This window comes from Triticum urartu, chromosome 5A, assembly GCF_056163025.1.
Source record: "Triticum urartu cultivar PI428250 chromosome 5A, HENAU_Tu73, whole genome shotgun sequence".
NCBI classification, from domain to species: Eukaryota; Viridiplantae; Streptophyta; class Magnoliopsida; order Poales; family Poaceae; genus Triticum; species Triticum urartu.
In genome coordinates this window covers 223,157,703-223,170,609 of record NC_141877.1, presented here as the reverse complement: position 1 = coordinate 223,170,609, position 12,907 = coordinate 223,157,703, and the positions used below count along the sequence as shown (strand labels likewise).

The following is a 12,907-nucleotide window of genomic DNA, read 5'->3' as shown; positions in this document are numbered from 1 at the left end:
TATTGTATTGTTGCCATCGAGGATAAAAAGATGGGGTTTATATCATATTGCTTGAGTTTATCCCTCTACATCATGCCATCTTGCCTAGTGCGTTACTCTTTTCTTATGAACTTAATACTCTAGATGCATACTAGATAGCGGTCGATGTGTGGAGTAATATTAGTAGATACAAAATCGTTTCGGTCTACTGGACACGGACGTGATGCCTATGTTTATGATCATGCCTAGATATTCTCATAACTATGCGCTTTCCTATCAATTACTCGGCAGTAATTTATTCACCCACCGTAAGATATGCTATCTTGAGAGAAGCCGCTAGTGAAACCTATGGCCCCCGGGTCTACTTTACATCATATTAATTTCCTGTCAACTAGCTATTTCTGTCACTGTTTATTTTGCAATCTTTATTTTCCAATCTATAAAACAAAAATACCAAAAAAAATTATCTTATTATTTTTATCAGATCTCACTTTTGCAAGTAGTCGTGAGGGGATTGACAACCCCTTTACGCGTTGGTTGCAAGGTTCTTATTTGTTTGTGGAGGTACTAGGCGACTTGCGTGTAGTCTCCTACTGGATTGATACCTTGGTTCTCAAAACTGAGGAAAATACTTACGCTACTTTACTACATCACCCTTTCCTTTTTAAGGGAAAACCAACGCATGCTCAAGAGGTAGTGTGACGCCCCGATTTGACCGTACACTAATCATACACGCAAACGTGTACGACCAAGATCAGGGACTCACGGGGAGATATCACAACACAACTCTACAAATAAAATAAGTCATACAAGCATCATATTACAAGCCAGGGGCCTCGAGGGCTCGAATACAAGAGCTTGATCATAGACGAGACAGCGGAAACAACAATATCTAAGTACAGACATAAGTTAAACAAGTTTGCCTTAAGAAGGCTTGCACAAACTGGGGATACAGATCGAAAGAGGCGTAGGCCTCCTGCCTGGATCCTCCTAAACTACTCCTGGTTGTCGTCAGCGGCCTGCATGTAGTAGTAGGCACCTCCAGTGTAGTAGGAGTCGTCGTCGATGGTGGCGTCTGTCTCCTGGACTCCATCGCCTCGTCGCAACAACCGGGTATAGAAAGGGGAAAAGAGGGAGCAAAGCAACCGTTAGTACTAATCCAAAGTACTCGCAAGCAAGGAGCTACACTACATATGTATGCATTGGTATCAAATGGAAAAGGGGTAGCATATGTGGACTGAACTGCAGAATGCCGGAATAAGGGGGGATAGCTAGTCCTATCGAAGACTACGCTTCTGGCGGCCTCCATCTTGAAGCAGTAGAAGAGAGTAGATGGTAAGTTCACCAAGTGTCATCGCATAGCATAATCCTACCCGGCGATCCTCCTCTCGTCGCCCTGTCAGAGAGCGATCACTGGGTTGTATCTGGCACTTGGAAGGGTGTATTTTATTAAGTATCCGGTTCTAGTTGTCATAAGGTCAAGGTACAACTCCGGGTCGTCCTTTTACTGAGGGACACAACTATTTGAATAGATAAACTTCCCTGTAGGGGTGCACCACATTTCCCAACACGCTCGATCCTCTTTGGCCGGACACACTTTCCTGGGTCATGCCCAGTCTCGGAAGATCAACACGTCACAGCCCTATCTAGGCACAACAGAGAGGTCAGCACGCCGGTCTAAATCCTATGGCGCAGGGGTCTGGACCCATCGCCCATTGCACACCTACACATTGCGAGGGCGGCCGGAAACAGACCTAGCCTCCTAATACAAGAGCAGGCGTTCCAGTTCAATCCGGCGCGCGCCGCTCAGTCGCTGACGTCACGAAGGCTTCGACTGATACCACGGCGTCGAGTGCCCATAACTGTTCCCGCGTAGTTGGTTAGTGCGTATAGGCCGGTGGCCAGACTCAGATCAAATACCAAGATCTCGTTAAGCGTGTTATTTTGAAGTAACCGCGAACGCCGACCAGGGCCAGGCCCACCTCTCTCCTAGGTGGTCTCAACCTGCCATGTCGCTCCGCCACAAGTAACAGTCGGGGGCCGTCGGGAACCCAAGCCCACCACTACATGGGTGGAACCACCTACCCCTTCAGCCCCTATCTCAAAATCACTTGCGTGTACTCTACAAGCCGACCCAAGTTTAGTCACCACATGTATCACATATTATGTATATAAGTATATACCCGTGATCACCTCCCAAGTGATCACGGCCCGATAATATAGCATGGCAGGCGGACAAGAATATAGGGCCACTGATGGAATACTAGCATTCTATACTAAGCATTTAGGATTGCAGGTAAAGGTAACAACAGTAGTAGCAAGGACAGGCTATGCATCAGAATAGGATTAACGGAAAGCAGTAACATGCAACACTACTCTAATGCAAGTAGTAGAGAGAAGAATAGGCTATATCTGGTGATCAAGGGGGGGCTTGCCTAGTTGCTCTGGCAAGGAGTCGTCGTCGATGTAGTCGATCACTGGGGTATCGACAGCGGTCTCGGGGTCTACCAGAAAGAAGTAACGGAGGGGAACACAATAAATAATAGAGCAATCAAAGCATCACAAAGCATAACATGGCAATACACGGTGCTAGGGTGACCTAACACAGTAGTAGGCAATACCGGTGAAGGGGGGAAACATCCGGGAAAGTATTCCCGGTGTTTCACGTTTTCGGACAAACGGACTAAAGGGGGAATGTTGCAAGTTTGCTATGCTAGGGACGTGTGGTGAACGAACGAACAGCGTATCCGGATTCGTTGGATTTTTCTGAGCAAATTTCATATATAAATTATTTTTATCCAAGTTACGGTTTATTTTATATGATTTTTCAAAGATTAAATGATTTTATGGAAAAAATTTATTTCAAAAATAAATGACTAGAAGCTAAGTGTACCCAGGGTGTGTACACTACCAGTGTGGCTGTTTGATTGCCAGGTGGGGCCAGAGTCAAAGTCAACAGCCCAGTTAGAGTTGACTAGTCAAAGTCAACAGTTCCAATAGGACCCAACTATCATAGATAGTAGGTAATTTGATTTTTGTTTAATCTCTAGGGTACCCACATGTCAGTGTCACATGTGCTAATAAAATTAGCTAGACTAAATTAATCTAGAAGGGGCCACATGTCATCTACACATCTCACTAACTAAACAAATAAACCAACCTAATATATTCCTAGACTAATCTTAATAGGGCCGGCCTCCTGGACATAGGCAGCGAGGAAATAGCTGCAGCCGCAAACACCATGGGCGGCAGCAGCGATTAGCAGCCTCAGCTAGCAAGCAGGCACCATCAGCGATTAGCGGCAATAGCGATTAGCAGCAGCAGCTTGCAAGCAACGCGGTAGAACCAGCAGCACAGCAGAGCAACTCGCGCCAAGAGCATCGACAGAACGCATGCAGGGAGGCGAGAGGCGACGGGACAACAAGGACGGGTGGTGCGGCGGCTCGCATAGGCGAGCGTCGGCGTGGCGCGAGACCAAGGCGCGCGGGACGCGGGCACGTACGGCCAAGGCACGGCCTAGACGAGGAAAGTGCGCAGGCAGGGCTCGCGGACGCTGAGCTTCGGCGGTCCGGCCACTACAGCCGAAGTGCGGGGCGGCAGCTAAACGACAATGAAACGGGAAGGGTAAGGGGGGATCCAGAGGAGGAGCTCACGTTGAGGCCGTGGGAGAGCTTGAGGAGGTCGGGGATGGCCCGGAGCAGCGACATCTGGCGACGGACGACGGTGTACGCGAAGACGACGGCGGCGATGGCGGGCGAACGGGGCCTCCTAGCTCGATCCCTTTGTCGAGGGTGAAGAATACGACGACGATGGAGCTCCAGGACGTATTCTCAAGCGCCGGGGAGGTCGTCGTGGTGAAGATCGACGACGACGAGGCAGTGGCGACCGAGGCGGGGTCGCGTCATGGCCGGCGACGGGCGCGTCGGCTGCTCGGCGTGGGGGGCGGATCTGAGGAGGGGGGAGGCTCAGAGGGCGAGGGAGTGTGAGCGGGGGTGGATGAGAGCGGGGGAAGGGATCGAGAGGACGGGCGTCTGTAGCGGTCCGGGTCGGGGGAACAGGGGTCCTAAAGAAAAAAAAATAGTGGATGGGGCTCTTTCCTTTTATTTATCTTTCTCTTTTGTTTCCTTTTTAATTTCTTTTTATTTTAGTTTTATAAATTATAATTCTAGCACCTAAACTAGTATCACTAATTAGACCAATGCCACATGTAGTTTAGTACTCTAAATAAATTAGTTTGCATTCACTATTATTTTAAAAGAATTTATATAATTGTTTTAGCCCCTTTTATTTATTTATTTAAGGCATCTAAATACTTTATAAAATGTTTGGTTTCATTTTTATATTAGCTTTGGAAATTTTTGAAATATTATGAACACTATTGATTTGCTGTTTGGATAATTAATATTTTGACTTTATTTTGAAATTAAAAATTTGAACCGGGTTTCAAACCGACGCGAGTTTACCAACAGTAACGAGATGATGCGACATCATTAGCAAAGGTTCACTGTAGCTTGATCATCCGGGCGTCACATGTAGCAAGAAGGATTTCTGGCGCCGTTGCCGGGGAGTTCTATGCTCAAGTCAAGACATACCAAGTACCCATCACAAACTCTTATCCCTCGCATTACATTATTTGCCATTTGCCTCTTGGTTTCCTCTCCCCCACTTCACCTTTGCCGTTTTATTCGCCCTTTTTCCGTTCGCTTCTTTTCGCTTGCCTTTTGTGTGTTCAACTAGTTCGTTTTGTTGCCATCATGTCTGAAACTGGGGAGGTTATCATTGAAAAGGATAGTAGTAATGATGGAGAAAACGTTGATGCTTTTGATTATCCTCATGAAGAACCTACTATTTTACACACTAAAAAGTTCCGGATTGGTAGTGGTAATATTACTGGAAAAGGAGTTATTCAAGATTTCTTTACTTGTGCCGGTGCTTTGCCCACCATGAGCGGGTCTATTCTTCATAAAACTAGTAGTCTTGCGGATGCTATATCTTTGCTCGTGGTTAAACTTGAAAGACAATTTATCCACATGCATCCTTGCATACAGAGGATTTTTCTAGAATTTTCTAATATTGAGCATTCTTCTGTTAAGCGAGCAGCTACCATCTTTTTAGCTCATGAGTTCAGATTTATAATAAAAGAGGCCAATGAAATTTTTGCGCATTATAGGGTGGATGCCAGCCGTCCTCCCATAGAAGCAATCATTTTTTATCAAGAGGACATAATGCGCTTACGATCTTTAGATCATGTTGCTTTTAATGAAAACCTTAGAAAAAAGGTTCCTACCGATGTTCTAGTTGACAGGATTTCTGAACTTAATGACAATTTAGCTATCCAGAACAATGGGTTAGGTTTTTCCCTTGAACAAAGGCTCATGACTTTTTGCCAAAAGAATGCTTATAATGATGAATTGGTTGTGTAGTATGAGGGGACAAAGGAGGAACCAATACCTCCCGAGCTTGATCTTGGGGACTTTTGTCCCATTAAATTTAGCCATTTTGATTACTTTTGCTTGGCACAAAGAAAATTTGCTGTTGAATGTAGGGAGTATGAGATGATTTGCCTTATCATTATCATGGCAATACCTAGATCTATTATTGTTTTTATGCCTAGCTAGGGGCGTTAAACGATAGCGCTTGTTGGGAGGCAACCTAATTTTATTTTTTTTCCTTGATTTTTGTTCCTGTTTAGTAATAAATAAATCATCTATCCTTTGTTACGATTGCGTTTTTATGTTTTAATTAGTGTTTGTGCCAAGTAAAGCCTTTAGGATCTTCTTGGATGATTGTTGTTTGATCTTGCTGAAAAAAACAAAAAGTATGTGCTCACGAGAATAATTTACATTTTTACCAGAGAGCGATAAAATACCAATTCTAACTGCAGTAGAACAATATGAAAATCATTTAGGATGTCCTAATTTCTCAGGATTTTTGGAGTTACAGAAGTATTCGAAACCTACAGATTACTACAGACTGTTCTGTTTTTGACAGATTTTGTTTTTCGTGTGTTGTTTGCTTATTTTGATGAATCCATAGCTAGTATCGGGGGGTATGAACCAAATAGAAGTTGTAATATAGTAGGTTTAACACCAATGTAAATAAAGAATGAGTTAATTACAGTACATTGAAGTGGTGGTTTGTTTTCTTATACTAATGGAGCTCATGAGATTTTCTGTTGAGTTTTGTGTTGTGAAGTTTTCAAGTTTTTGCGTAAAGATTTGATGAATTTTGGAACAAGGAGTGTCAAGAGCCTAAGCTTGGGGATGCCCAAGGCACCCAAAGGTTGTAGCGATCCGACCTCAAACAGTCAAATCTCTGTGCATAAGTGTCATCCCTGGATCGGTAATGCTGACACACACAGTACTTTGAAGGATTTATAACAGAGTTGCAATCACACACTTATTACATCAAATAACTCATAAAATAGTATTTATTATAATAATATGGCTTAAGGCCGTCTAAATACGATAACAGCGGAAGGCTTGGAAGATAAAGTGAGTCCATCAACTCCAAAGGCATAGCTGAGTGCACGACAATGACCTAGCGCACCTTACTCTTCGTCTGAAAAGTATGCAACATAATATGTTGCAGCCCGAAAACGGGTCAGCACATGGAATATGCTGGCAAAAATAACACTGTAGAGCAATGAACTGGTAACAGCTATAACTATATGCATATTTGGCTGGTGGAGGCTTTGCGGTTATAATGTTTTGGGAAAAGCCAATTTTTCCCTACAACAAAGGAATATATTTTGTTTAACTATCATTGTAGTTGATAAATATTGAGAAGGTTCCTCCAACTCAATCCCAATTAAGAAGTATTAATAACCCAACAAATTAATTTAGAGTGATGAGATCAACATGATAATTCAAGAACCAGATACTCAAGATGTCCATAACCGGGGACACGACTAACCATGATTAGTTTGCACACTCTACAGAGGTTTGCGCACTTTTCCCCATAAGACTTGATCTCCTCCATTGGTTTTCTTGCACTACATGGTGTTTGAGAAATGGATGACCGAGACACAGTCTTTCAGAAGCATTAACTCTTTACTCTGGGTAGACAGTTACACCTACTTTCCCCTACATCTGCTAGCCTACCACTGAAAGAGGTCACACAACATACTCAACTATGATAGAGCCCATAATGTCTTGTGGCTGCACACGGAAGTTTCTACCATGAATAATCTTATGATCCCTTTGAGCCTGGGCGGCGAACCATAGAATGATCGCACGGGTACTCTGGGATATCCTAGGACAACACTGGATTCCCCAGGTGCCCACAACCAATCCACTCAGATGTGTATTTAAGTAGCCACCTTAGGTTAACCCTTAATTAACAACTCTCACATCTTTCATGGATACACTCAACCAATCCACGTCTACGAGCATAGCATAGCAGTATAAGCATAACGTAGAAGTAACTCCCAGGGTTTGATAATAAAAGGCAATAGGTTCTACCTCATCATCTACTTCCCAATACTCACATGTTAAGAGATCCTACCCACGCAATGTTTGAGGATTGGAACTAATGCATAAAAACTGGGTAATGAAGAAGTATGATCAAAGTGTTACTTGCCTTGCTGACGATCTGCAAACCCTAGAGACTCGTAGTAGCACGCTTCACACTCGAGAAATTCTATCGCAAACAAACAATATCATACATAAGCAATCAAGCATAGATTCAAGGGTAAAACTCAAATAAAAAGATCCAAACTAAAAGTTCAACTGAAGAGCTTCGATTTGCAAAAAGAATCAATCAAATCCGAGCTACGAAACTCAAACTACGCTCAAAAGAATTTCGAATTCAAATCTGCTTGGAACAAAATTTGAAATTGTCAAAACCATGTTCAAGTTGATTAACTAGAAAGAGGGCTTCGAGACGAAGATTTTGGCATTGGTTTCACTGGATTTGGACGAACGGTTGAAAGGTTGCGAGGGTTTAAAGATCAGGGGCTAATCTGCGATAAAAGTATTCGCGGATAGGTCCCTGGCGAAAATAAAACAAAAAAGAAAAATCTATCGGACGAACGTCCGCTAACAGAAACAAATGAACGAATTCGTTTGTTATTAGGTCTAAACGAACGAACATTCACAAAATAGATCTAAACCGAGAAAAACCGATCTAACCGATGGAAAACCAAGAAAATCGATCTATCAAAAAAACTAAACTAGATCTAGGGTTTACCGAAATAAACCGATGAGAACCAGAAATAAAACTGGCGGCGGCGGATCCGAACGGCAGCGACTTCCGGCGAGGCTGCGACGGGGCGAGGCGAGGCGTCGCGGGACGGCGGTCGGCAGTGCAGCAGGCGACGGTGGCTGCTGCTTCTTGCTGCTGCGGCGGGCGACGACAGTGGTGGTGAGAGACGACGGGGGGGGGGGCTCCGACTTGCGGGCGAAGTCGGGCGGTGGCGGCGGCGCGTCGGACTCCTCGGAGTCCGTGCCGACCACGGCGACGGAGGCGGTTGGCGGCGCTGGGCTTCGGCCCGCTCGGCTGGGCCGTTGGCCCAGTCGGGCGAAACGTTTTTTTTTGAGAAAAAATAGTTCCGCCGAAGAAAATCCTAAATAAATATAAGAAAAAATTCTAAAAAATGCCAAAAAAAATTTCACCGTCTAAATAAAATATTTAGAACAAAGTGAAATTTTTTGGCCTAAAATGCATATTTTTCTAATTCAAATAAAATAGCAGAAAAATCAAAATAAAATATTTATTTAATTTTAACATTTTTCCTCCAATATTTGTTTTATTTTGGAGAAGTCCTTTTATCTCCTCTCTTTTATTTTTATATTGGAAATATTTCACAGAGAAATTTTTTAAAACCAAAGTGATCCTCTTTTCAAATTTGAGAAAAATTAAAATACGAAAACAGTGAAATCCCCAACTCTCTCTGTGGGTCCTTGAGTTGCTTAGGATTTCTAGGATCGCAAAGAAGATGCAAATAAAATATGATATGCATATGATGACCTATGTATAACATTCTAAATTGAAAAATTGGGATGTTACAAACCTACCCCCCTTAAGATGAATCTCGCCCTCGATATTCGGGTTGGCTAGAAAATAGGTGCAGGTGGTCTTTCTGTAGATCTTCCTCTCGTTCCCAGGTGGCTTCATCCTCGGTACGGTGGCTCCATTGAACTTTGCAAAACTTGATAACCTTGTTGCGTGTAACTCGGCTGGCAAGTTTGAGAATCTTGACGGAATTCTCCTCGTAGGTTAAATCACTATCCAACTGAATTGCTTCCAGGGGCACTGTATCTCTCAAAGGAATATCGGCCATCTCTGCATGGTACTTCTTTAACGGGGAAACGTGAAACACATCATGAACTCCTGACAATCCTTCGGGTAACTCCAACTTGTAGGCAACTTCTCCCATACATTCCAAAACTCGGCATGGTCTTACAAATCTCGCGGCTAATTTTCCCTTAACTCCAACATTTAACTTCTCGGAGTGGTGACACTCGTAGATACACTCTGTCTCCGATTTCATAGACTACCTCCTTGCGTTTTGAATCAGCATCACTCTTCTGTTGGGGAACGTAGTAATTTCAAAATTTTCCTACGCACACGCAAGATCATGGTGATGCATAGCAATGAGAGGGGAGAGTGTTGTCTACGTACCCTCGTAGACCGGCAACGGAAGTGTTGACACAACGTAGAGGAAGTAGTCGTACGTCTTCCCGATCCGACCGGTCCAAGTACCGAACGTACGACACCTTCGAGTTCTGCACACGTTCAACTCGGTGACGTCCCTCGAGTTCCGATCCAGCAAAACGTTGAGGGAGAGTTTCGTCAGCACGACGGCGTGATGATGTTCTACCGACGCAGGGCTTCGCCTAAGCACCGCTATGATATAACCGAGGTGGAATATGTGGAAGGGGGCACCGCACACGGCTAAGGAACAATCACGAGGATCAACTTGTGTGTAATGGGGTGCCCCCTTTCCTCACTATATAAAGGAGGGAGAGGGGGAGGTGCGGCCGGCCCTATGGGTGCGCCTGGAGGAGTCCTACTCCGTCCGGGAGTAGGACTCCCCCTCTTGCCTTGTTGGAAAAGGAAGGAGGAAGGGAGAAAGAGGAAAGGGGGGCGCCGCCCCCCTTCCTTGTCCTATTTGGACTAGGGGGGAGGGGGCACGCGACCTGCCCTGGCCGGCCCTCCTCTTCTCCCTTATGGTCCATGTAGGCCCAATAACCCCCCCCCCCCCCCGGGGGGGGGGGGTTCCGGTAAACCCCCGATACTCCGGTAAAATCCCAATTTCACCCGGAACGTTTACGATATCCAAATATAGGCTTCCAATATATCAATCTTTATGTCTCGACCATTTTGAGACTCCTCGTCATGTCCGTGATCACATCCGGGACTCCGAACAACCTTCGGTACATCAAAACACAAAAACCCTAATTACGATCGTCACCGAACTTTAAGCGTGCGGACCCTACGGGTTCGAGAACTATGTAGACATGACCGAGACACGTCTCCGGTCAATAACCAATAGCGGAACCTGGATGCTCATATTGGCTCCTACATATTCTACGAAGATCTTTATCGGTCAGACCGCATAACAACATACGTTGTTCCCTTTGTCATCGGTATGTTACTTGCCCGAGATTCGATCATCGGTATCTCAATACCTAGTTCAATCTCGTTACCGGCAAGTCTCTTTACTCGTTCCGTAATACATCATCCTGCAACTAACTTATTAGTTGCAATGCTTGCAAGGCTTGAGTGATGTGCATTACCGAGAGGGCCCAGAGATACCTCTCTGACAATCGGAGTGACAAATCCTAATCTCGAAATACGCCAACCCAACAAGTACCTTCGGAGACACCTGTAGAGCACCTTTATAATCACCCAGTTATGTTGTGACGTTTGGTAGCTCACAAAGTGTTCCTCCGGTAAACGGGAGTTGCATAATCTCATAGTCATAGGAACATGTATAAGTTATGAAGAAAGCAATAGCAACAAACTAAACGATCAAGTGCTAAGCTAACGGAATGGGTCAAGTCAATCACATCATTCTCCTAATGATGTGATCCCGTTAATCAAATGCCAACTCATGTCTATGGTTAGGAAACATAACCATCTTTGATTAACGAGCTAGTCAAGTAGAGGCATACTAGTGACTCTCTGATTTTGTCTATGTATTCACACATGTATTATGTTTCCGGTTAATACAATTCTAGCATGAATAATAAACATTTATCATGATATAAGGAAATAAATAATAACTTTATTATTGCCTCTAGGGCATATTTCCTTCAGTCTCCCACTTGCACTAGAGTCAATAATCTAGATTACACAGTAATGATTCTAACACCCATGGAGCCTTGGTGCTGATCATGTTTTGCTCGTGGAAGAGGCTTAATCAGCGGGTCTGCAACATTCAGATCCGTATGTATCTTGCAAATTTCTATGTCTCCCACTTGGACTAAATCCCGAATGGAATTGAAGCGTCTCTTGATGTGTTTGGTTCTCTTGTGAAATCTGGATTCCTTCGCCAAGGCAATTGCACTAGTATTGTCACAAAAGATTTTCATTGGAACCGATGCACTAGGTATGACACCTAGATCGGATATGAACTCCTTCATCCAGACTCCTTCATTTGCTGCTTCTGAAGCAGCTATGTACTCCGCTTCACATGTAGATCCCGCCACAACGCTTTGTTTAGAACTGCACCAACTGACAGCTCCACCATTCAATAAAAACACATATCCGGTTTGCGATTTAGAATCGTCCGGATTAGTGTCAAAGCTTGCATCAACGTAACCATTTACGATGAGCTCTTTGTCACCTCCATATACGAGAAACATATCCTTAGTCCTTTTCAGGTATTTCAGGATGTTCTTGACCGCTGTCCAGTGATCCACTCTTGGATTACTTTGGTACCTCCCTGCTAGACTTATAGCAAGGCACACATCAGGTCTGGTACACAGCATTGCATACATGATAGAGCCTATGGCTGAAGCATAGGGAACATCTTTCATTTTCTCTCTATCTTCTGCGGTGGTCGGACATTGAGTCTTACTCAAATTCACACCTTGTAACACAGGCAAGAACCCTTTCTTTGCTTGATCCATTTTGAACTTCTTCAAAACCTTGTCAAGGTATGTGCTTGTGAAAGTCCAATTAAGCGTCTTGATCTATCTCTATAGATCTTAATGCCCAATATGTAAGCAGCTTCACCGAGGTCTTTCATTGAAAAACTCTTATTCAAGTATCCCTTTATGCTATCCAGAAATTCTATATCATTTCCAATCAATAATATGTCATCCACATATAATATCAGAAATGCTACAGAGCTCCCACTCACTTTCTTGTAAATTCAGACTTCTCCAAAAGTTTGTACAAAACCAAATGCTTTGATCACACTATCAAAGCGTTTATTCCAACTCCGAGAGGCTTGCACCAGTCCATAAATGGATCGCTGGAGCTTGCACACTTTGTTAGCTCCCTTTGGATCGACAAAACCTTCTGGTTGCATCATATACAACTCTTCTTCCAGAAATCCATTCAGGAATGCAGTTTTGACATCCATTTGCCAAATTTCATAATCATAAAACGCGACAATTGCTAACATGATTCAGACAGACTTAAGCATCGCTACGGGTGAGAAGGTCTCATCGTAGTCAATCCCTTGAACTTGTCGAAAACCTTTTGCAACAAGTCGAGCTTTGTAGACAGTAACATTACCGTCAGCATCAGTCTTCTTCTTGAAGATCCATTTATTCTCAATTGCTTGCCGATCAACGGGCAAGTCAACCAAAGTCCACACTTTGTTCTCATACATGGATCCCATCTCAGATTTCATGGCTTCTAGCCATTTTGCGGAATCTGGGCTCACCATCGCTTCTTCATAGTTCGTAGGTTCATCATGATCTAGTAGCATGACTTCCAGAATAGGATTACCGTACCACTCTGGTGCGGA

The 12,907-nt window shown here is 43.9% G+C and overlaps 1 long non-coding RNA gene across 1 annotated transcript; it reads right to left on the bottom strand.

Annotated features, from left to right (window-relative positions):
- Positions 1–752: 752 nt before the first annotated feature.
- Positions 753–3,994, bottom strand: LOC147970860 (uncharacterized). Its single transcript, XR_015604326.1, has 2 exons — positions 3,633–3,994; positions 753–2,483 (listed from the first exon to the last, which is right to left on the bottom strand). It is a non-coding gene; the product is annotated as an uncharacterized LOC147970860 (long non-coding RNA).
- Positions 3,995–12,907: the final 8,913 nt, after the last annotated feature.